Raw genomic sequence first — 25,125 nt, forward strand, 5'->3', positions numbered from 1 at the left:
ATTTTGACAGTAGGACTGAATTTTTCTAATGGACTAAATGTGAGGTAAGAGAAGAAAAGTCAAAGATACCTCCAAAGTTTTTGACTTGAGCAACCAAAAGGATGAAACTGCCAGTCATGAAAATAGAAAAGACTGTAGGAAGAGCAGGTTTGTAGGGGAGATATCGAGAGCTCAGTTTTGGTCAAGTTGAATTTTATCTGCTTGTTGACATCTGAATTGAGATTTCAAGTAGACAGTTGTATATAAAAGTCTAGGATCAGGGGAGGTATCTAGCTAAGATAGAAATTTGGGGTGCAGATAGTATTTAAAGTCACAAAACTGGATGAGATCACCAGGGAATAATTTGTAGATGGAAAGGGAAAAGGTCCAAGGACTGAGCCCTGGGACACACCAATGTTTAGAGGTCAGAGAGATGAGAAGGAATCAGCAAAAGAGACTAAGAACAATTAGCCAGTGAGATAAAAAGAAAGCTAGGGCCTATAGTGTCCTGAGCTAAGAAACATTTGTTTGTAGCACTTTGCTACTTTCTGGTTTTATAAGATGCTCTACCTCATCTTGTATTTTCCCCCACCCCAGTCCTAAAGTCAGCCATTTCTTCAAGGGGCCCTGCTTCCTTTTATTAGAGAAAGGTATTAGAAGCCAATATCTAGGCCTTGAATGTGCTCATTGCTACTGGGGTGTCACTGCTTCTAGGTCCCCTCAGCAGACTGGGCTAGGTAACACGTACATGTATGCTCATGCATATATACACACTTATCTAGAATTATTTCCATATATATAATATACATATATTAAGCTAAGCATGAGTTCATACTGCTGTCTCTGACTCTGCTTCAGTACCACTGGGCTCATTCTAGTTTTCCTCTCTTGCTTCTCTATAAATTTCCTCTCTGACAATTGGAAATGTAGCTCCCACCAATGGAAGTTATATTTGACCTCAACAGAGCAGTTTCTGTGGAATGCAGGGATCTAAAGCTTGGCTGAAATGCATTCAAGAGACAACGAGAAAAGAGAAATTGGAGTCAGCAACTTTATGCTAAATAGTAGTTCTCAACTTTTAGCCTGTATCAGAATCATCTGGAGGGCTTGTTAAAGAGAAGATTGCTGGGTAAAAACCCCCAGAATTTTTTATTCGTTAGATCTGAAGGGGGGCCCAGGAATTTTCATTTCTAACAAGCTCCTGGGTGGTGCCAATGCTGATGCTGCATCTCAAAGTGCACTTTGAGAACCACTGGACTCAAGGAGTTCTGCTTGAAAGAAAGGTAAGAAATGGAGCAATAGAAACTAATATAATATTGTAAATCAACTATACTTCAATTTAAAAAAGAAATGGAGCAGTACATAGATAGTGAAGTGCGTCATGAGAAGTTTTTTGGGTGTGTGCGTGTGTGTGTGTGTGCGTGTGCATGTGTGTGTGTGTTTTAAGGAAAGAAGTAATGATACATTTGTAATCTAATGAGAAGAGTCCAGTGAAGAAGAAAATAATAGTTATGCAAGAGACAGGGGTGTTAAGGATGGTAGGGAATTGCTGAAGCAAAATCCTTGAGCTGGTAAGAGAGGATAGAATCAATGCCAAGAAAGAGCTGGCCTTAAAGTGGAACCTGTTCAGTTCATTCATAGTAACAGGAGGAGAAGCAGAGCATATTGGAACAAATGGAGTTAGCTAGGAGAGGCAGTAGTAAGGCCTTGTAGATTCTCTTCTGATTGCCTCTCATATCTCAGTGAAAGAGAATGCAAGGTCATCAGCTCACATAGAGGCTGGGGGAGACAATGTTAGAGGTTGGAAGTGAAAGAATGAAATAATCTAGGAGAATGGGACTTTGAACAGATTCGAAAAATATGCAATGGTTGCTGTGCAGCATCAAGGGTCCTCTTGGGGTTAAGTGATCAGAAATTGACAGTGAGACCTGTCCAGTGTGGTTGTGGTTTTTTTTCTCAAGCCATATTCAGAAGTGCAGGAGCTGGTGTGGTATAAGAGAAGACTTGGATTTGAGCAGTATGTGATTTTGCAAGGAAAGACAATACAGAAGGGGAGAAGCAGATTTGCCTTGTTGGCTGTGATGAAAGCACTTTCAATTTCTGTTTTGCCTTATGAAATATTCAGTATAAATACTTTCTAAATTTATCTTTCCCATTATTGAAGCAATAATAATAGCAATTTTGAAGGCTGTGAACATCATGTTTATAATATATCATTATTGAAAAAAAAAGTAGAATACAAAACTGGTTCTGATCTGGAATTACACTTAAATAAAAATGATGAAAGAATGTGGACAAATCTGGGTCCAGAGAGAAGTAAAATGGTTTGATTCACTTAGTGGCAGGATTTGGGGGGAATTTCTTTCTTACTTTCCTTTTATTTTATGTTCAATTCAGGTCATTAAACATTAATTGAGCATCTATTGATGTCGGGCACTGTGCTGGGCTCTGAGAGTACAAAAAAAAGGAGAAGAACGCAAAAAAAAGGAAGAGGGGAAGGAGGAATTATAGTTTTATACTTAGGAAGCATATAGGCTAAGAATGATATTGTTGTTTCTCTTTGCAAAATAAATCATTATATTAAAACTATTACCATAAATGTGGCAAATAGGATGTTAGTCTCTTTAAAAGACTACATTAGTTAATATTCTCTTAGTTGTCAGTAATAGAAACCTACTAAAACTGACTAAAGCAAAAAGGGGGTGATATGATTTAAAGACTGGATCACAGAACCTAAGGGCAGTAGACAGTAGGACCCCGGGAGCAAGCTGGAAGCTGGGACCTGAACTCAACTCAACTAGTCTCTCTGTCTGTCATCTCTGTTCTGCTTTGCCTTCATTCCTCAAGAGATGCTGGCCAACCTGGGGCCAGATGGACACCTCTGAATAAATCAAAAGTGGCCAAAGGGTTGTGTTATATTTTCAAAACATGGCTGCTGGGAGTCCCACCACTGTAAGCATGTGGATGAAAGGGAGAGACCATTCTCAAAATTAGCAGGGCTATCATCCCAGTAGATATCAGTTACATCCTTCCCTTTTCTACCTACCTCATACACTCTTATACTGCACATAAAATTCCAAAAATGACCTTACCTAACATACTATAACTATCATCTCCCGAAGGGCAAAGTCACACCCAGCTACTGTACTGAGAGGAGATTTCACAGAGCCACTGTTTTTCATTCAGGATCTTTAGGTAACATCTATTATTTCTTTAGTACAATCCCAATCTGGACCAGATGCTTCTTCCTGATTTTGCAACTGGTGGGAAAATGATAAATGTAACAAACGCTTTCCCAATATGCAATGGTGCAGGGAAAATAACTACAAAAAACAGATCTCTAGATGGTCACTGGCCCAAAATATATATCTTACCCTTTTGTTAGACACAACAAGGTACATGAAATTACTGGTGTATTTCATGGATCACTAATAAGTTCCATTTAAGGAACTTCATTTGACAATACTCTTCCTTGGAACAAATCTTTTTATTACCTTTACATCCCTAACTCTGCTAAGTAGTACTCCAGGAACAGAGCTATGTTCATGCACCTTCTGTTCCTTAGCAAAAACACTGAGGATTCTGCCCATCACCTTTGTATCCATTTAAGGACCTTGGTCTTGGGCCACGCATGCAAAACTGGAATGTAGGATATGATAGCAAGGTGGCTTTCCTCTAAAATTACATTGAAATATTGCCCCTGTAACTCAGGCTCTATCCTTAGTCCTGAAAGCCACATCCCTTGGTTCAGTGAAAGACCTAGAAGAAGGTACTTTGCAGGGATGTAGGTCCTCCAAGACTTCTCTTTCCTAACTGCCAGATTCTCCACCTTCCTAATGAGAACCTCAATCTTAGTTTTTAAAATGGGGTATAACAGAGAATGCAACTATTATCTTTCAACCAAACAAGTGACTTTCTGAACTTAAATTGCCTCAGTTCACTAGCTACTAACAGGAAGGATGTTTCTGGATGATTTACATCCTTTTTCTATCATTCTCTGACTACTTTCAGCCAAACTCCTGAGACTGAGACTTACCACTGACTGTGACACCACCTTGAGAAGACAGAATGCAGCCTCACCTGCCTCCAGTTACAATGCCCACTCCCCAGGACTGGGTTCTCTACTAGTCAAGACTCTATTAGTTGTATTTGAAAGATGTCTTCTCAAAGGATTTAATAAACAAAAGGCTGTGAGAGTGAGGGATCACTGGCAGGGGTGCAACCCAATTTCAATAACATGAACTAAAATCAGGATTTAATCCTAACCAAATCTCTGCCTTCCATATTCACTCAAGTCAGCTGTGCTGATGCCTCTCACTGCAGAATGGTTTTCTGTTTTTTAGGCAACGGGATGGTAAATGTGGCTGCCAATAGCTTCTGACCTTGCATGTTGCTGGTCTATGTGACTGAAGGGAAAATAGCTCTTTCTCAACCCCTCGTTGGTCAGATGGACCAGTCAACGGTATCTACGCAGCCTGGCTTATATCTTATAAATGTTGCTAGGGAACACTGCCACAGTAACCACAGAGAAAAAGGGTGGACAATTCCCAGAAAGAGGGGGAATACACTTGGTCAACAATCACATAAAATTGTATACCAACAAATTTTGATAACTCAGATTGAATAAAGTCCCAGAAAGACACAAACTATCAAAGCTGACTCAAGAAGAAATAGAAAATCTGAATAAACCTATAACAAGTAAAGAGACTGAATTAGTAAATTTAAAACCTCCCACAAAGAAATGCCTGGGCCCAAATGGCTTCACTCATGAATTCTTCCAAGTGTTTAAGGAAGAAAGTGCCAATTCTTCACAAACTCCTCCAAAAACTAGAAGAGAAAGAAAGGAGCAATTTCCATCTCATTCTGTATGACCTGGTTCCAAAGCCAGACAAAGGTTTTTAAGAAAAGAAAATTCCAGATCAATATCTCTTATGAATACAGATGAAAAAATCCTGAACAAAATACTAGCAATCCAAATCAAGCAACATATAAAAAGGATTAATCACCATGACCAAGTAGGATTTATCACAGGAATGCAAGATTGATGTAACAGTCATAAATAAATTAATGTAATGCATCATATCAATAGAATAAGGGACATGATAATCTCAATAGATGCAGGAAAAGCTTTGTTTGAGGACTTCCCTGGTGGCTCAGTGGTTAAGAATCCGCCTGCCAATGCAGGGGACACGGGTTTGAGCCCTGGTCCAGGAAGATCCCACATGCCACAGAGCAACTAAGCCCGAGCGCTGCAAATACTGAGCCTGCGCTCTAGAGCCCACAAGCCACAACTACTGTGCCCTCGTGCCTCAGCTACTGAAGCCCACCTGCCTAGAGCCCGTGCTCTGCAACAAGAGAAGCCACCACAATGAGAAGCCCGTGCACCACAACGAAGAGTAGCCCACTCACCACAACTAGAGAAAGCCCACACACAGCAACGAAGACCCAACACAGCCCTAAATAAATAAATAAATAAATTTAAAAAAAAAAAAAAAGCTTCTGAAGTCACAGTAAGCTTTAAAAAAAAAAAGGAGGCTTTTTCTCTACTGTTTGCCTCGGGCCCGCAATTGTAATACGTCTGTGGCCATCCCCTGTTATGTTTCTTAACAGAATAAATTCTTTAAAAATCCAAAAAAAAGAACAAGACAAGGATGTTCATTCTTATCACTTCTATTCAACATTGTGCAGAAGATTATAGCCAAGGCAATTAGGCAAGAAAAATAAAAGACATCTAGATTGGAAAGGAAAAAATAAAACTATCTCTATTCTGACATTATTCTATATACAAAAAAATCCTGATGAATCCACAGAAAAGCTATTAGAACTAATTAACACTTTCAGAAAGGTTGCAGGACACAAGAGCAACATACAAAAATCAATAGCAGGGACTTCCCTGGTGGCGCAGTGGCTAAGAATCCGCCTGCCAAGGCAGGGGACACGGGTTTGAGCCCTGGTCCAGGAAGATCCCACATGCCGCGGAGCAACTAAGCCCATGCGCTACAACTATTGGGCCTGCGCTCTAGAGCCCATGCTCCACAACAAGAGAAGCCACCGCAATGAGAAGCCTGCGCACTGCAACAAAGAGTAGACCCCACTCACCGCAACTAGAGAAAGCCCACGTGCAGCAACAAAGACCCAACATAGCCAAAAATAAATAAATTTATTTTTTAAAAAAAATAGCATTTCTATACACTAGCAATGAACACTCTGAAATTTTAAGAAAATAATTCCATTTACCATAGTACCAAGAAAATAAAATACTTAGAGAAAAAATTTTTAGAGGAGTACAATTGAAAAGTACAAATTATTGTTGAAAAAAGTTAACAATTTAAGTGAATAGAAAGAATCCCATCCCATGTTGATGGATAGGAAGAATGTTGTTAAGATGGCAATAGTCCTTAAACTGATATACAAATTTAGTGCGATCTCCATCAAAATCCTAAATGACTATGTTTTTGCAGAAATTGACAAGCTTATTCAAATATTTGTATGAGAATATAAAGGACCCAGAATAACCAAAACTATCTTTTAAAAAAAAGTTAGAAGCTCACACTTTCTAATTTCAAAACTTAGAACAAAGCAACAGTAATGAAGACAGTGTGGTAGTGACAAAAGGATGACATAGGTCAATGGAATAGAATTAGAATCCACACATTAATCTTCACATTTATGGTCAATTGATTTTCAACACGGATATCAATGCAATTAAATGGGGGAAAGAATAGTCTTTTCAACAGATGGTGCTGGGACAATGGGATACCTCCATAGGAAAAAAAAAAAAATGAAGTTGGACCCATTCTTCAACCACACACAAAAACTCCAAATGGACCGTAGACCTAAATGCAAAAGTTATTAAAACTTTTAGAAGAAAACATAGGTAAAAATCTTTGTGACCTTGGGTTAGGCAAAGACTTCTTAGGTATAACACCAAAAGCACAAGCAGCAATGGAAAAAATAGATAAATTAGACATTATCAAAATTAAAAATATGTACTTCAATATATCATAAAAGTGAAAAACCAACCCATAGAATGAGAGAAGATATTTGCAAAGTATATATCTGATAAGGAAATTGTATCCAGAATGTAGAAAGTACTCTTACAATTCAATAATAAGAAGACAAATAACCCAATTTTAAATAGGGCAAACATCTGCATAGATCTCAAATATATACAACTGGCCAATAAGCACATGAAAAAATGCCCAACATCACTAATCACTAGGGAAATGTAAATCAAAATCACAACTGTATACCATTTCACACCCACTAGGATGCTTATAATCAAACAGACAGATAATACCAAGTATTGACAAGGATGTAAAGTAATCGGAACCCTCATACACTGTTCATGGGAATGTAAAATAATGCGGCTACTTTGGGAAGCAGTTCGGCAGATTAAACACAGAGTTATTAAATAATTAAACACAGATTAATCAAAAGATTAAAAATACAAAATAGGGCTTCCCTGGTGGCGCAGTGGTTAAGAATCTGCCTGCCAATGCAGGGGACACAGGTCCGAGCCCTGGTCCGGGAAGATCCCACATGCCACGGAGTAACTAAGCCCGTGCGCCACAACTGACCCTGCGCTCTAGAGCCCGCAAGCCACAACTACTGAGCCCACATGCCACAACTACTAAAGCCTGGACACCTAGAGCCCATGCTCTGCAACAAGAGAAGCCACCGCAATGAGAAGCCCGCGCACCGCAACAAAGAGTAGCCCCTGCTCGCCACAACTAGAGAAAGGCTGTGCGCAGCAGCAAAGACCCAATGCAGCCAAAAATAAAATAAATAAATTTATTTAAAAATATATATATATATATATATATATAAAATAGAGTTACCAAATGATTCAGCAATTCCAACAGAAAAAAAGACAAATATCCAGGGCTTCCCTGGTGGCAAAGTGGTTAAGAATCTGCCTGCCAATGCAGGGGACACGGGTTCGAGCCCTGGTCCGGGAAGATCCCATATGCCACAGAGCAACTAATAAGCCCGTGTGCCACAACTACTGAGCCTGCACTCTAGAGCCCACGAGCCACAACTACTGAGCCCATGAGCCGCAACTACTGAAGCCTGCGCGCCTAGAGCCTGTGCTCCACAACAAGAGAAGCCACCGCAATGAGGAGCCCACGCACCGCTACAAAGAGTGGCCCCTGCTCACCGCAACTAGAGGAAGCCCACGCTCAGCAACGAAGACCCAACACAGGCAAAAATAAATAAATTAAATAAATAAATAAATAAATAAGACAAATGTCCACACAAAAACTTGCACAAAAATGTTCATAGGGCTTCCCTGGTGGTGCAGTGGTTGAGAGTCCTCCTGCTGATGCAGGGGACACGGGTTCGTGCCCCGGTCCGGGAAGATCCCACATGCTGCAGAGCTGCTAGGCCCGTGAGCCATGGCCGCTGAGCCTGCGCGTCCAGAGCCTGTGCTCTGCAACAGGAGAGGCTACAACAGTGAGAGGCCCGCGTACCGCAAAAAAAAAAAAAAAAAAAAAAAAATTTTTAAAAAGAAAACTTCTAGTGTTAAGTTCAGTTAAAGTGGTATCTCAGAGTTTATTTTTTCTTAAACTTGCTTTATTAGGGAACTTAGCACTTGTGGATATTTTAATAAAGAGTGGCCTTTTCATTTTAAAATTTTAGGGTAGGAAAATAGGCTACCTCCCCTTACACTGGAACACCCCCAAAATCACCAACTTCCACATAAGACAATGTGCTCTAATTACAATCTCGGATGAGGTACAAAGCTCCCCACAGTGACAGCTTATAAGCTTGATTAAAAGCTTAATGTGAATTAAGCAGAAGAATGAAATATTGGTGAGATGCTACATTTTAATTTTAATTCCCTGGAACTGGTAGTGTTTGGAAAGGTTCCAAACATTAACTTATAGTATCAGTGCGTCAGTTCTCAAACTTAAGTTGCTTTTGTGACCTAGAGTTGAGGTCAGGTACAATTAGTGAGGGAGCTGAGGAAATTTCTCAGAGACCCAGAAATCAATCTCTAATAGTAAGGAAAAACTGCAATTGAGGTAGATAAGCCTATAGTCATTTTGCCCACAAAAGTTTTGAACGTGGAATATATCTCACTCAGAAGAAAGCAATGTGTTTTGAAAATTGAAATTATTTCAGGAAACATAAAGTCCTTTTCAGGTGATACTTAGATTCCTCACTGGCCATGACTTATTTCCAGAACCAACAGTAATTATTTTTCATCTGAAATAATTCTGTGACTTTCAAATCACCTCTGTTTTTGAGAATTCATTTTAGTGAAACTAATCTATTTTTACTGCCTTTTCTGCACATGAACTTGTCCTTGTAAAAATTTACTTTGTTCAGATTATTCTTCTAAAAAAAAAAAAAGGCTAAATTTCACTTTGGAAAACTTCAACGTTAAGAACTTAACCATACAACACCTTACTCACACCTGGTTCCCTTAAACTTGTGTTTAAAACCAGCTGGGTTCCAGCCCTGCCACCAGAGGGAGTAGTAGAGGTCCTTTCTAGCAATACTAGCAGCAATTTTATTTATCTATTTATTTATTTAAGCTTCTTTTTTTGATGTGGACCATTTTTAAAGTCTTTATTAAACTTGTTACAATATTGCTTCTGTTTTATGTTTTGGTTTTTTGGCCCAGAGGCATGTGGGATCTTAGCTCCCTGACCAGGGATCAAACCTGAACCCCCTGCCTTGGAAAGTGAAGTCTTAACCACTGGACTGCCAGGGAAGTCCCAATACTAGCAGCAATTTTATTTTATTTTATTTTATTTTTTTTGCGGTACACGGGCCTCTCACTGTTGTGGCCTCTCCCGTTGCGGAGCACAGGCTCCGGACGCGCATGCTCAGCAGCCATGGCTCACGGGCCCAGCCGCTCCGCGGCATGTGGAATTTTCCCGGACCGGGGCACGAACCCGTGTCCCCTGCATCGGCAGGTGGACTCTCAACCACTGCGCCACCAGGGAAGCCCTAGCAGCAATTTTAAAATGCAAAAGCTTTTTTTTTCTTTTCCCCAATTTTCCCACAGTACTGGACATATTTCTATTATATTTTGGCCAGAGGGAAAGTATATTTTTATCATTTTTCTCAAAGAATAACTTAAATTGTGTTATCAAATCCACTGAACATGCTGTGGGCTTCCAGCCACTCTTCCAGATTTCCTTTGACTTGAGTTCACAAAGAACTCCAATTTCACTGTTGGTGGGAATGTAAATTTGTGCAACCACTATGGAAAATAGTATGGAGGTTACTCAAAAAATTAAAAATATAACTACCATATGATCCAGCAATTCCACTTCTGGTATTTATCCAAAGAAAATGAAAACATTAATTCAAAAAGACATATGCACCCCAATGCTTATTGCAGCATTTTTTACAATAGCCAAGATAGGGAAGCAACCTAAATGTCCATGAATAGATGAATGGATAAAGAAGATGTGGTGTATATATACAATGGAATATTATTCAGCCTTTTGGAACAACATGGATGGACTTTGAGGGCTCTGTGCTAAGTGAAATAAGACAAAGAAAAACAGATATATGATTTAACTTTTCTTTTTGTGTGTGGTATGCGGGCCTCCCTCTGTTGTGGCCTCTCCCGTTGCGGAGCACAGGCTCCGGACGTGCAGGCTCAGTGGCCATGGCTCACGGGCCCAGCCGCTCCGCGGCATGTGGGATCCTCCCAGACCGGGGCGCGAACCCGGTTCCCCTGCATCGGCAGGCGGACACGCAACCACTGTGCCACCAGGGAAGCCCTGATTTAACTTTTATGTGGAATCTGAAAAACGAAACAAATGAACAAACATAACAGAACAGAAACAAGCTCATAGATACAGAGAACAAACTGGTGGTTGCCAGAGAGGGGGAGGATGGATGAAATAGGCAAAGGGGATCAAGAGGTACAAACTTTCAGTTATGAAATAAATGTCTTGGGGATGTAATGTACAGCACAGAATATAGTCAATAATATTGTAATTACTTTGTATGGGGATAGATGGTAACTAGACTGATTATGGTGACCATTTTGTAATATATAAAAATATCGAATAATTATCTGAGACTAATATAACATTGTAAGTCAGTTTTACTTCAATAAAACAAACTACAACCAACCAACTCCAATTTAAACAAGTTCCCTGCAGTGTGAAACCTGGAAGGCAGGGCACCCGGGGGGCTCAGGCAGAGGCTGTGTACTAGTGCTCATAGAGGCATTTTAATATTTTATTAACTGGCACAGTCCTATATTTAGGAAGCAGCCAGGTATCAGCCCTTAATATGTGCTTAAAGATAGATCCGAAAGGAAACACCTTAGACCTTTAGCATCAAATGCTAAAGAGGGAAGAGAGGGACTTCTAGAGACTATATCATTTTATGCTCTACAAAAGTCCATGGCACTTAAATTTTTTTTACAAAGAACATATTCCACTTTGGGTAATTTTTTTTTAACCTCAAAAATAGCAAAGATTTGCTGCTCTCCCTGAGCTTCTAGAAGACCATCCCAGGATCCCGGTAAATTACTAACCTGACATTGTTGTATAAAATATGAGATCCAACACTTTTATTTCTCCAGACCATGGTACTATTAACAAATAAACAAGAAGAAGGAAAGTTTGGGGCCAGCTAGGTTAAACACCAATATCAGTAACTTAAGCAAGTAGCAAGGCATTGAAAAACACCCTTGAAAATTCTCATCCTGGACCTTTTCCTCCCTTCTCCTCTGAAGGAAGGAGGAATAAAGCTGACACAGAACGTCCACAGTCAGGCAATGCTTGGAGTATCCCTTGGTCTCCCTGGCTGGAGACGACAGGGACAGCTGGCCCCTGGACCAGCAGCATCACATGGAAGCTTGCTATGAATGCAAATTCTCAGACCCCACACCAGCTGAATCAGAAAGTTTGGGGGTGGGGCCCAGAGATCTGCATTTTAACAAGCCCTCCAGGGGAATCTGATGCAGTAAAGTCAGACTCTCTGCCTTAGGGCATCTGCTTTCCCCTTAAGGGATCCATTGCTGGAGGCCACCTGAACAGAGGAGCCAGCTGTGGGAGGCATGGCACCCCTCATAGGAGGAAATGAGCTTCCTCCTTGAAACCTTGGGGAGAAAGAATGTATTCAGACTGCTGTTTGCCCATGTATTCCACAACTTGTTTCACAGGGCCTTTGAAGCTTCTCACATTATTATATACCAAGATGGAAAATACAGATGTTTTCTAATCAGAGAAAAACATGGACAGAGAAGGGCAAATGGAGAGGGAAAGTTGGATCGGAGATGATTTATGAAGGGACTTGCCTTTCTGAAGAAACATATCCTACCTACACAGGGCTCATCCACGCCTGAAATTCTACCACCAGATCCCTGCTCCTTGCGCATGACAGCCTCTGAGATCGTCAGCTGACACCTCAGTGGCGATGAGATCAGCTGAGAACACATGGGAGGCAGTTGAGGGAAGGTGAGAGATGAGATAATGACTGAAGTACCCCTTGCACTGTTATTCCTAACCATAACCCTCATGGGGATGAAAGAGTGAACTCTAGGAAGGAGGCTAGAAAGCTATGTTTCTTGAAACCAGTGTCTTGGGAGATTTCAAGCGAGGTTCACTTTGCTTTCAAAATTGTGCCATAACTCTTCCAATTTCCCTCAAAAGGCAATAGAAGGGAGGGCCAGTGGTTCTCCCAGGACACAAGCTCAGCACTCTGCCGTTTATTGGCTATGTGACCTCAGGAAATTACTTAACCTTTCCAGTTGTCTGGTCTGTGAACTAGGGCAATAGTAGTACAAGTAAGATCCCTGGCATGTAGTAAGTGTTACCTGTTATGATTATATCGAAACTTCTATTATTGAATAAAATTAAATAAATGAAAACTTCATAGTAAGACACTGAAAGACAAGGGCTTCCTGGGAACAAGAATAAAGCATTTTGATTCACCTTGTGTTTATGTCTGAGGTTTCTTAAACTAGAACCACATTAAAATTCCTGGAAATGTCTACTTTTCATTTGGAGCATGGACAGCACTGTCACTGGCAGGTGAAGAAGGGATGTGAGTGAGTCAGAAACCCAGAGGGCAGCCAACAGTCAGACTCATTCTATACGAACTGGAGACCTCTCCCAACGAGGAGGAGCAAGGTGGTTCCTTTAATACAGGAACATAAGAGCCCAGGAGGGAAGGCCTGAGAGCCAAAAGAACCCAAGAGAGGGGGTGTTACCGAACCAGGTGTTCGCCCGACTTGCAGCAAGCCAGATAATGTGAGACGCGGAGGTCTGCAGCAGAGAAAAGGTTTATTCCAAGGCAGCCAAGCGAGGAGACAGGAGAACAAATCTCAAACCCACTTCCCCGAAGGCAAGGGGCTCAGGATATTCATGGGATAAAGCTGGGTCGTCAGGAGCATGGAGGAAGGTGATTGGAAATAAGAAAAAGGTGAGATAATCATCATTCTGCACAGGTGCAACTAAGCTACAAGCTTCTTCATGGGACATGTACTCAGAAAACGGTGCCTTAGCATATTCGGAGGGTGGAGTTTTGGGCCCTCTGACGTCAAAAGGACACTCATGCATGCTTGGTTGGTGGGTCAGTGTTCCCAACCAGTCTTAACCAGCTCAAGCTCAAATTGGACACAGCTGACTCCAAGTTACTGAATAACAACTTGGGCAAACACCTTATTGTTTAGGCCACGTGATGCTTGTAGGACATGCAAGTTTTTGTAAAAACAATTAAAGCGAGTTTGGTCAGTGAAGGCAGATTACAGTTCATTATTTATTAAGCAAGCTATAGTTTAATGAATCTAACTGATGACTACCCTCAGTGTCTTTAAAGAAATACTAAATATAACACAGTAACAAACTGTTATATATACATCCATAAATAAAGATTACAGTTCCCAGGATCCTTTGAAGTTGGGTGTGGCTATATGTGTAAATTTTGGGACAACAAAATGGGATGTAAGCAGATAACAATGGGATGTAAGCAGAAGTGAGTTTACCCTATTCTTTCTTCTTCCTTTCTGCTGCATGGAATGTAGACATGATGGCTGGAGCTCTGAGCAGCCATCTTGAACCATGAGGTGACCATGAGCCTGGAAGCCTGTGCTAACATAGATAGACAAGAGCCTGGGTCCTCTACGATTTTGTGAACCTGCCATCCAGTCTTGAACTGCCTACTTCCAGATTTCTTTTATATGAGAGAAAAATAAATTTCCAATTTATTTAATCCACTGTTATTTTTGGCTTTTCTGATATATGCAGACAAATATAATCCCAAATGGTACAAAAATTTGACACATTAGTTATCTAAAAAGATTTTTTAAGTTTGTGAGTGTACAACATAATCAGGGAAACTAGATAGTTGATGCTGGTTCCTGAAGAAAGGGATAGTGAGTATCCCAAATGGCAAAAGAGATAAAGAGGGAACTTTCATAATAAAAGAATAATTTCAATAGGAAGATTTTTTTAATCTTAAATGTGTATGCAGTTAATACCATAGCTTCAAATTATATAAAGCAAAAACTAACAGACTACTGGGAGAGGTAAACAAATTCACAAATTATTTTAACAATCTCTCTTAGTAACTGATAGAACAAGCAAACAAACAAAAAGGTAGTAATAATGTAGAAGGTTTAAGCAATCCAATTCCTTCCTGGGTATATTCAAAGAAATGAGCTCTTATGGGACTTCCCTGGTGGTTCCACACGCCTCAGGGACAAAAAACCAAAACATAAAACAGAAGCAGTATTGTAACAAATTCACCAAAGACTTTAAAACCGGTCCACATCAAAAAAAAAAAAATCTTAAAAAAATAATTTTAAAAATAATTTTAAAAAAAGAAAGAAATGAGCTCTTATGTCCATCAAAAGACATGTGCAAGAATATTCACAGAAGCTTTCTTTATAATAGCCAAAAAACTGGAAACAACCTATATGGTTATTAATAGCAGAATGGATAAGTTGTGTTATGTTAATGAACAAATACGGCACAGCAATGAAAAGAAAATGGATGGCCAATACAGTTCATTCATCAATCACATAGATGTGACGTTGAATAAAAGAAATCAGTTACAGTGTATATATTCTAGGATTCTGGGCACATGAAGTTCAAAAGTGGATAAAACTGATTTATAATACAGGTCAGAATGGCATTTAACCCTTGAAGGTTACGAGCTGGAAGCAGAGCAGAAAGGAGCCTCCTGTGGTGCTAGAATGTTCCATATCTCTACCTAGGAGGTGATTACATGGATGTATATATGTGTAAAAATTTATCACATTTATCTGTATACTTTACTATATATATGTTATACCTCAATAAATAAAATAAATTGAAGAGGCATTATTTGGGCGTTTAATGCAGATGAATTATTTCATATCTTTCCAAATATCTAGCATTTTTTCTTGTTATAATTATGTAAAGAAAAAGTAATGTTTTCTCACCAAGCACCATGCATATACCCCCAAACCCCTCCAGTTCATACTTGGGTGCAATAAAAATGTTTAATTTTCTCTATGTCCCTTGACATGAATAGGCTCGAAACTTCTGCTGTGGGTAACAAGAAGTTACTTAGGTTGTTGACTGGGGAAGGACTTGGCTGACGGAGGTGTGATGTCAATTTTATGTGTCAGCTTAACTGGGTCACAGGATGCCCAGATGCTTGCATAAACAGTATTTCTGGGTGTGTCTGTGAGGGGTGTTTTCAGAAGAGCTCAGGTTGTGAATCAGTGGACTCAGTATAGCAGACGGCCCTCCCCACTGTAAGTGGGCATCATCCAACCCGTTGAGGGTCCAAATAGAAAAGGCAAAGGAAGGTTGAATTCTCTCTCTCTCTCTCTGCCTGACTGAATGGGCTGAGATATCAGTCTTCTCCTGCCACTGCCTGATGTGGAGGGGTGTTTAAGAAAGAGATGTGTGAAAACTGCTATTAAATTGTCTGTAATGAAGGAATAGAGGGTGTCGTCCTCAACGTCTCTCAGTGTCCCCTATGTAAGGAAAACCTCTCTCAGGCCACAGCGACAGGAAGGGCTGTGCTTTTTGAGAAGCTGGTTTGGGTTGACCTTATGATGAATGATTATTTTCCCCACCTTGTCCTGGCTGCTAAGGAGCTTGCAGCTACAGCAACTAGAGAGGGCTTTGAAATGCACCTGTGCACTCATCTACTCCTAGCTTCACCTTCATTTCCTTGTTCTGTTTCCTTTTACTCCACTTTCTCAACTATTTCATTTTGTGTTCTTAAACATATCTTTGGAAGCTGCCACAACTCCTCCTTTAGGATACAGGTGGGGAATAAATAAATAAGAAAGGAGATGGACAAGTCCACTAAGATGGAGAAAGATTGCAAAAAAGGCTGAATAGACATTACTCCAAAGACAATGGTCAACATGCATATAAAAATATGATTAAATCACTAACCACGCAAGCAATGCAAATGAAAACCACAATGAGATTTTGCCTTATACTGATTAGGATAGCAGGAAGGAAGGAAGGGAGGCAGGGAGGGAGGGAGGGAGGAAGGAAAGAACGGAGAAAGAAGGAGGGAGGAAAAAAACAAGTGTTGGCAAGGATGAGGAGAAAAGGGAACACTTGTATACTGTTGGTGAGATTGTAAGATGGTGCAACTGCTATGGAAAACATTATGGAGGCTCCTCAAAAAGTTAAAAATAGAACTACCATATGATCCAGTAATTTCACTTCTGGGTATATATCCAAAAGAACTGAAAGTTGGGTTTTGAAGAGATATTTGCAGACCCATGTTCATAGCAGCACTATTCACAATAGACAAGAGGTAGAAGCAGCCCAAATGTCCATCAACAAATGGATAAACAAAATGTGGTACATACATACATTAGAATGTTATGCAGTCCTAAAAAGTAAGTTCTAACACATGCTACAACATGGATGAACCTTGAAGACATTATGCTAAGTGAAATAAACTTGTCACAAAAGTCAAATACTGTATGATTTCACTTATATGAGGTATGACAGAAAGTAGAATGATGGCTACCAGGGGGGAGTGGGGAGTTGTTCTTTAATGGGTACAGAATTTCAGTTTTGCAAGATGAAAAGTTCTTGAGTATTAGGTACACTTACATCGTTGTGTAAGTATACACAACAATGTGTACTTAACGGAGAAAGGATTAAGATGGTAAATTTAATGTTATGTGCAATTTACCACATTTTTTAAAAGTAAAGGCAAAAAAGGGCTTCCCTGGTGGCGCAGTGGTTGAGAATCCGCCTGCTGATGCAGGGGACACGGGTTCGTGCCCCGGTCCGGGAGGATCCCACGTACCGCGGAGCGGCTGAGCCCGTGGGCCATGGCCGCTGAGCCTGCGCGTCCGGAGCCTGCGCTCCGCAACGGGAGAGGTCACAACGGTGAGAAGCTCGCGTACCGCAAAAAGGGGGAAAAAAAAAAAGTAAAGGCAAAAGAGATAAGCTTATATCCTTTCACAGTTTTGCTCAGTAAGCTTCCCAATCTCAAACTGAAGGAAGCTGGTGGTTTCATTTGGAATCTGTCACATTCCATTCCTGCCATTCAGGAGAGAGGGGAGGTATTTCCATCCAACCAGTGAGGGTAAGAAGAAATTCAATCACCTGGCTTGGATGTCAGTAAACATTCAGCATCTGAACAAAGAAGCCTTTCACTTGTATGATAATTTTTCTTAGGTTTCCTTTTTCCTGAGTAAGATTGCCAAAACTTTTAACTGCTTTCCTTGAATACATAATCAGAACCACGTGATTATGAGACAGGATTTTTTTTTTTCCTTTCTGCTTCTCTCTCAACATCTACCCCCTTGTTCTTACATGCTTATGACAATGTATCTCCCACACACAACTAAAGAAGCAAAAATTTTTCAGTGAAGTGCTTTATATTGAGGATCCAAGTTATTTAACATACTGTGTGACTAAAGCAGGCTAATGGTATAAGCAGAGAAGAATATAGGTTAGTGAGTCAACACTTTTCTAGTTCATCTGAGGCCAAGCAGTCTTTTCAGATGATTCATGGTTCATTCACTTTTATTCAGTCTTGGTTGCTTTACTTTTTTTTTCACTGCAACCTGAAGGCCACACTCATGGGTGGTTCCCATTCCATGCTGTGTTGAAGTTTTGTATGAGGTTAAAACATCATAAGTTTGGTTCAGATATCTGGTTTTAATGTCATACGATAAAAGCCAGAGATAAACCAAGAAACAAAACCAAGTAAGAATGTATAAAATAAAGTGATTGTTCTGTGAATTTAAAAAGTGAAAAACTGTTCACTCCACCTGATACATCACCCCACACTCAAGTATAAGAGCTGAGTTAAATTTAGATGGTAATCATACTTGCTCTGTGACCTTGGGAAAATCTTCAACTTTCATCTAATTTTTTCCACCCATAAATGATCATTAATATTCTGTACTTCAGGGACTTCCCTGGTGGTCCAGTGGTTAAGACTCTGCACTCCCAATGCAGGGGGCCCATGTTCCATCCCTGGTCAGGGAACAAGATTCCGCATGCCTCAACTAAAGGATCCCACATGCCACAACTAAGACCTGACGCAGCTAAATAAATAAATATTTTTAAAAATATTATGTACTTCTTTTTGTTTGTTTTTTCTGTTTGTTTGTTTTTTTTCGGTACGCGGGCCTCTCACTGCCGCAGCCTCTCCTGTTGCGAAGCACAGGCTCCGGACGCGCAGGCTCAGTGGCCATGGCTCACGGGCCCAGCCGCTCCGCGGCACGCGGGACCCTCCCGGACCGGGGCACGAACCTGCGCCCCCTGCATCGGCAGGCGGACTCCCAACCACTACGCCACCAGGGAAGCCCTATTATGTACTTCTGACTCAAGAAATGTTGATTCCAATGAGGAACAGAAATGCTATGGGATATGCTCAGAATTTCATACAGGGGCAGAGCAAAACAAGCTGACAGAATGCACCTGAGGGAGGTCAAGGTGAGAAAGGTGCTTTCTGCTTGCAACTTTCTCAGTCCAGCTTATCCAACAAACCAGCTCCACTAGGAGTCATGCTTTACTTGAAATCCAAGCCAGTCCCTGCCAATGAGGTACCAGAGGTAAGTTTCCTCTTCCCTCTCTCCCATCCCCCCTTCCTTTCTTCATTCCTCCCTTCTTCCCTCCCAGTCCTTCCTTCAGCAGGTGTATTTTGAGCACCTGCTATACACCAGGCACAGCACGAGATGCTAAGGATACAGACATGGCTCCCACAGTCATGGAGACAAGAGTAGCGTGAAGACGGACCTTTAAAAAAGTAAATGTGGAGGGCTTCCCTGGTGGCGCAGTGGTTGAGAGCCTGCCTGCCGATGCAGGGGACACGGGTTCGTGCCCCGGCCCGGGAGGATCCCACATACCGCGGAGCGGCTGGGCCCGTGAGCCATGGCCGCTGAGCCTGCGCGTCCGGAGCCTGTGCTCCGCAACGGGAGAGGCCACAACAGTGAGAGGCCCGCGTACCGCAAAAAAAAAAAAAAAAAAAAGTAAATGTGGAAACAAAATTACAAACCTTATATGCTTTAACTCACCTTGGTTAGAAAAGGTAATCAGAACAGAAGCTAATTGCCTCAGTCACCTCAGTCAGCAGTTAACAAACAACTCTTAAAACAGCAGTTCTTAAAGTGAGGTCCACAGAACCCTGGGATCCCCTGGGAGCTTGACGGCTTCCCAAGACTTAAAGTCTTTTCTGATGAGATCGATGGTGATATTACAAAGATGATTTTTTAAATATATTGTATAATGAAGTGTGTCAACATATGGGTGATTTGCACCTGTGAATCTATTTTCCAAGTGACCAGTGCATGATGTTACAAAATCACTGCATGGGTAAAAGATCCATTCAAAGTGCAAGACTGATCAAGGGATTTTAATGTAAACGAGAACAAAAAGTTCATTCATATGGATTCAGATTCCACGTTGCAACTAGACTTTAAGAAACTACCACTTATCAAGTTTTGATATAAAATCAAAGAAGAATATGGATAAGTTTCTTAAAAGACTTTTTTTTGTGTGTGGTACGCGGGCCTCTCACTGCCGTGGCCTCTCCCGTGGCGGAGCACGGGCTCCGGACGCGCAAGCTCAGCGGCCATGGCTCACGGGCCTCCCCGCTCCGCGGCAAGTGGGATCTTCCCGGACCGGGGCACGAACCCGTGTCCCCTGCATCGGCAGGCGGACTCTCAACCACTGCGCCACCAGGGAAGCCCTCTTAAAAGACTTTTAAAATGCCCCACCCACCATTTCCAACACATGTCCATGTGAGGCCAGAATTTCTCTTTTGTTTTTTTTAAAGGTTTAATTTTATTTTTATTTTTTGGCTGCATTGGATCTTCGTTGCTGCGTGCTGGCTTTCTCTAGTTGTGGCGAGCAGGGGGCTACTCTCCCTTGCACTGCACGGGTTTCTCATTGCAGTTGCTTCTCTTGTTGCAGAGCACGGGCTCTAGGCGCATGGGCTTCAGTAGTTGTGGCTCGCGGGCTCCAGAGCGCAGGCTCAATAGTTGTGGCTCACATGCTTAGTTGCTCCGCGGCATGTGGGATCTTCCTGGACAAGGGATCAAACCCGTGTCCCCTGAATTGGCAGGCGGATTCTTACCCACTGCGCTACCAGGGAAGTCCCCAGAATTTCTTCAAATGAAAACAACGTATTAATTGGACACAGAAGCAGGCATAAGAATCCTCCAGTTGGGACTCCCCTGGTGGTCCAGCGTGGGTTTGATCCCTGGCTGGGGAACTAGGATCCCACATGCCTGGCGGCCAAAAACAAAAAAATCCTCCAGTCTTCTATTGAGCCAGACATGAAATAGGTTTTCAAAAATGTAAAACAATGCCACTCTTCCCATTAATAATTTGTTTTAGAAAATAAACTTTTCATAAAATAGGTTATGTTAGCATATAATGGGTTTATTATTTTTATTTTTAAACAATAAATATTTTCAAGTGTCTCAATTATAATTTCTAATACAGTAACTATCAATAGACATAATCCCTACATACAAAACCACTTTGGAGTCCTCAAAAATTTTTAAGAGTGAAAAAGAGTCCTAAGACCAAAACTTTCAGAACCACCATGTTAAAAGAATGGTGGAAGGAAACTGAGGTTTCTTTTATCTCCGCCACTGAGAAACTGAAGTAAGTCACCTACAGAGTGAAGGAGGCTGTGGGTGGAGGGTAATCTAAGATTTGAGAAGAGATGAGGAAGCTTGAGATGGTCACTATGGAAAGCCAGGAGGGTGCTAACAATATAACAGGACACTGCTCTCGGGCTCCTCTTAGCTTTTTCCTCTTGGACATCCTTTCTGATGCCAGCGCCAGTGTGAGCAGGGACTTTCTTGCCCGGGGAGCTGTTTCCAGATGACCCAGAGTGCCAGCCTTCATGCTGTCCTCACTGTCCCAGAGCCACGCTGAGATTCAAGCATCAGTGGGCTGAATGTCCTCCCCCAATGCCCAGTCTCACGTGGCCCACGAGACCCAGCATGGTCAGACACCATGCTGCCTAGCACCTTCTTTGTCCATTACCTGAGAGCCTCTTCCTTCACATTCATATAGACTCAGGCAAAGGTGGCCTTGAGAGAGGGCTCACCAGCCACCCAGCACTTCAACAGACACAGCCAGACTCCGAATTTAATTTGAGCTTAACCTGGACCCCCCACAGTCAAAGAATGTTCTCCCTGACTATACTATGGCTTCTTCTCCTCAGCGTGCCCTCTTAGACCTCTCTATGCTCCCAGAATCCTCTCTCTGTAGTTTTTTTTTTTTTAGCAAATATTTTTTTTCTTTTAATTTTTTAATTTTATTTATTTACTTTTGGCTGCGTTGGGTCTTCGTTGCTGTGCGCGGGCTTTCTCTAGTTGCGGCGAGCGGGGGCTACTATTCGTTACTATTCGTTGTGGTGCAAGGGCTTCTCATTGCAGTGGCTTCTCTTGTTGTGGAGCACGGGCTCTAGGTGCGTGGGCTTCAGCAGTTGTGGCTCGCAGGCTCTAGAGCGCAGGCTCAGTAGTTGTGGCGCACGGGCTTAGATGCTCCGCGGCATGTGGGATCTTCCCAGAGCTCCGGACGCGCAGGCTCAGCGGCCATGGTTCACGGGCCTAGCCGCTCTGCGGCATGTGGGATCTTTCCAGACCCGGGCCCGAACCCGTGTCCCCTGCATTGGCAGGTGGATTCTTAACCACTGCACCACCAGGGAAGCCCCTCTTTTTTTTTTAACTTCTATTTGCATTTATTTTTTGCAGCATTTATTCCTGGGTCATAAGTTTTTGTTTCTTCTGGGATATATTTTTCTTCTGTGAAACCTCCTCTTCTAGTTTAGGAACAATCTGTTCTTCTTCAGCAAGGATCATCTCAGTGTGGCAGGGAGAACTCATGTATGGGTTGCATCTTAGGGGCTTTGTTCACCTGGATGTGCTCAATGACCAGACAGTCTACATCTAAGCCCCTAAGTTCAGCATTACTCTCTGCATTTTTGAGCATGTGCAATAAAAATTCAGCACTTTTTTTGGGCCACCTGCATCCAGACCCACTGTTTGGCCTGGGCACACCTACCAAGTCCACCACTGAAACAACGGAATGGCACACATTGCTCTGTAAAGTGACATCCTTCGGGTACTTCGTGTATTTTCAGATATGCATACCCTTAATAGCCTGGGCAGTTTCATGAGTGTTCTCAAAGTGAACCTCTTGATTTGCATGATTTTGTGGGGTTTTCTGGGTCAAGTGAATAGCGACTCATTTTCAGAGGTAACTTCAGGCTGCTTGTAGTTTCTTATTAGAACCCAGAGGGGAAAAAGCAATCATCCTCTGTCAGGCAGTCAATTGACTGTGGTGGTAAGCCATTCATTTATTCAATTGTATTTGCACAGTACCCACCATGTACCAGGCACTGTGCTAATGATGGGAATACAATTGTAAGGAAAATGGTTATGATCAGGACTTTCATGGAGCTGACAATGAAGAAGGGGACAGATGTTAAACAAAGACAAAATAAATGTCAGGCAGAGTTAAGACAGCAGAGTAGGAGGACACGGAGTTTGTATCTCCCCACAACTAGGGCACATACCAGATGCTGGCGGGAGACCTCAATGCCCAAGGAGACAGGAGGAACCCCCAACTGACCGGGTAGGACATGGTGGGGAGTGAGGGAGGAGAAGTGGAGGCCAGACGGTACTGGCACCCCTGAGGGGTGGCTGGGAGAGGGGAGGAGTTCCCAAAACTGGAGGGACCCTAGGGGGCTCGGACGATCAGCAGAGAGTGCAGCTAGCATTTCCCCTGCCCAATCGGGCTCCGGGAAGCCTGCTGGGCTCCCAGGCCAGGCCCTCTGCCCTCCGAGGCCCCCTCCAGCTGCATTGGTCCCAGGGGCGTAGGAGGGAGAGAGGAAGGGGGAAGGGGAGGAGGGCAGACGGGGCATGGGGAGGGGGACATTCCAGAACCAGAGGATCAGAGGAAGCACAGTGGGTGTTTCCCCAACTCACTTGGGCCCCAGGAAGCCGGCGGGGCTACCAGGCTAGGTCCTCTGCCCTCCAAGTGCCCCTCTGGCCGCTTTGGTCCTAGGGGCGTAGAAGGGAGGGGCGGAGGAAGAGGAGGGACCAACGGGGAGGGACCCTCCAAGAATGGAGGATGGGGGACCACGCCTAGCATTTCCCCCACCCACTCGGGCCCAGGGGCCTGCTGGGGTCCCAGAACTGGTCCTCCACCCTCCGAGGCCAGAGGCACTCCCGGGCCCCTCCGGCTGCCTCTGAGCCTAAGCCCTGCCCTCCAACCACCCAGGGCCTTTTCCACTCCTGTGGATCCTAGGCATAGGCCCCGCCCCTGCCTAAACTCCACCCCTGCCTAAGCCCTGCCCTTTTCTGGCTTTTTGTTTCCCTCTTTTTTGCTATTGTGGTTCTGTTTTAACTTCCAGTTGTTGTTTCATCTATATTTTTATTTTTTTAACATATCTGTTAGTTTTCTAATTTTATTTTACTTTTTGCTCTGTTATTGTTCTGCTCCTTTTTTTCCTTTTCTTTTTTTTTTTTCTTGCTGCCCCACTCAGCTTGTGGGATCTTGGTTCATGAGCAGGGGTCGGGCCTGAGCTCCTGTGGTGGGAGCTCCGAGTCCAAACCACTGGACTAACAGAGAACCTCACACTCCAGGGAATATTCATCAGAGTGAGGTCTCCGAGAGGTCCTCATCTCGGCACCAAGACCTGGCTCTACCCAACAGCCTACAAACTTCAGTGCTGGAAGTCTCAGGCCAAACAACCAGTAAGACAGGAACAAAATCCCACGCATCAAAAAAAAAAAAAAAAAGGAGATGACAAAAATATATGTCACAGATGAAGGAGCAAGGTAAAAACCTACAAGACCAAATAAATGAAGAGGAAATAGGCAACCCAACCTACCTGAAAAAGAATTCAGAGTGATGATAGTAAAGATCATCCACAATCTCGGAAATAGAATGGTGGCAGAGATCAAGACAATACAAGAAATGTTTAACAAAGATCTAGAAGAACTAAACAACAAACAGAGATGAACAGCACAATAACTGAAATGAAAAATACACTAGAAGGAATAAACAACAGAATAACAGAGGCAAAAGAACAAATAAGTGAGCTGTAAGACAGAATGGTGGAAATAACTGCCAAGGAGCAGAATAAAGAAAAAAGAATAAAAGAATTGAAGACAATCTCAGAGATATCTGGGACAACACCAAGTGCACCAACATTCAAATTATAGGGGTCCTGGAAGAACAGAAAAAGAAAGGGTCTGAGAAAATATTCAAAGATACTATAGTCGAAAACTTCCCTAACATGGGAAAGGAAACAGCCACCAAAGTCCAGGAAGTGCAGGGAGTCCCATACAGGATTAACCCTAGGAGAAGCAAACCAAGACACATATTAATCAAACTAATGAAAATTAAATTCAAAGAAAAAATACTAAAAGCAGCAAGGGAAAAGCAAAAAATAACATACAAGGGAATCCCCATAAGGTTATCAGCTGATTTTTCAGCAGAAACTCTGCAGGCCAGAAGGGAGTGGCAGTATATACTTAAAGGGCTGAAAGAGAAAAACCTACAAACAAGTTTACTCTACCCAGCAAGGATCTCATTCAGATTCCATGGAGAAATCAAAAGCTTTACAGACAAGAAAAGGCTAAGAGAATTCAGCACCACAAAACCAGCTCTACAACAAATGCTAAAGGAACTTCTCTAAGTGGGAAACACA

At 42.3% G+C, this 25,125-nt stretch overlaps 1 pseudogene; it reads right to left on the minus strand.

Annotated features, from left to right (window-relative positions):
* Window positions 1-22,162: 22,162 nt before the first annotated feature.
* Window positions 22,163-22,656, minus strand: LOC114486940 (60S ribosomal protein L17-like; annotated as a pseudogene).
* Between the last annotated feature and the right edge of the window lie 2,469 nt (window positions 22,657-25,125).

This window comes from Physeter macrocephalus, chromosome 9, assembly GCF_002837175.3.
Source record: "Physeter macrocephalus isolate SW-GA chromosome 9, ASM283717v5, whole genome shotgun sequence".
Taxonomy (NCBI): domain Eukaryota; kingdom Metazoa; phylum Chordata; class Mammalia; order Artiodactyla; family Physeteridae; genus Physeter; species Physeter macrocephalus.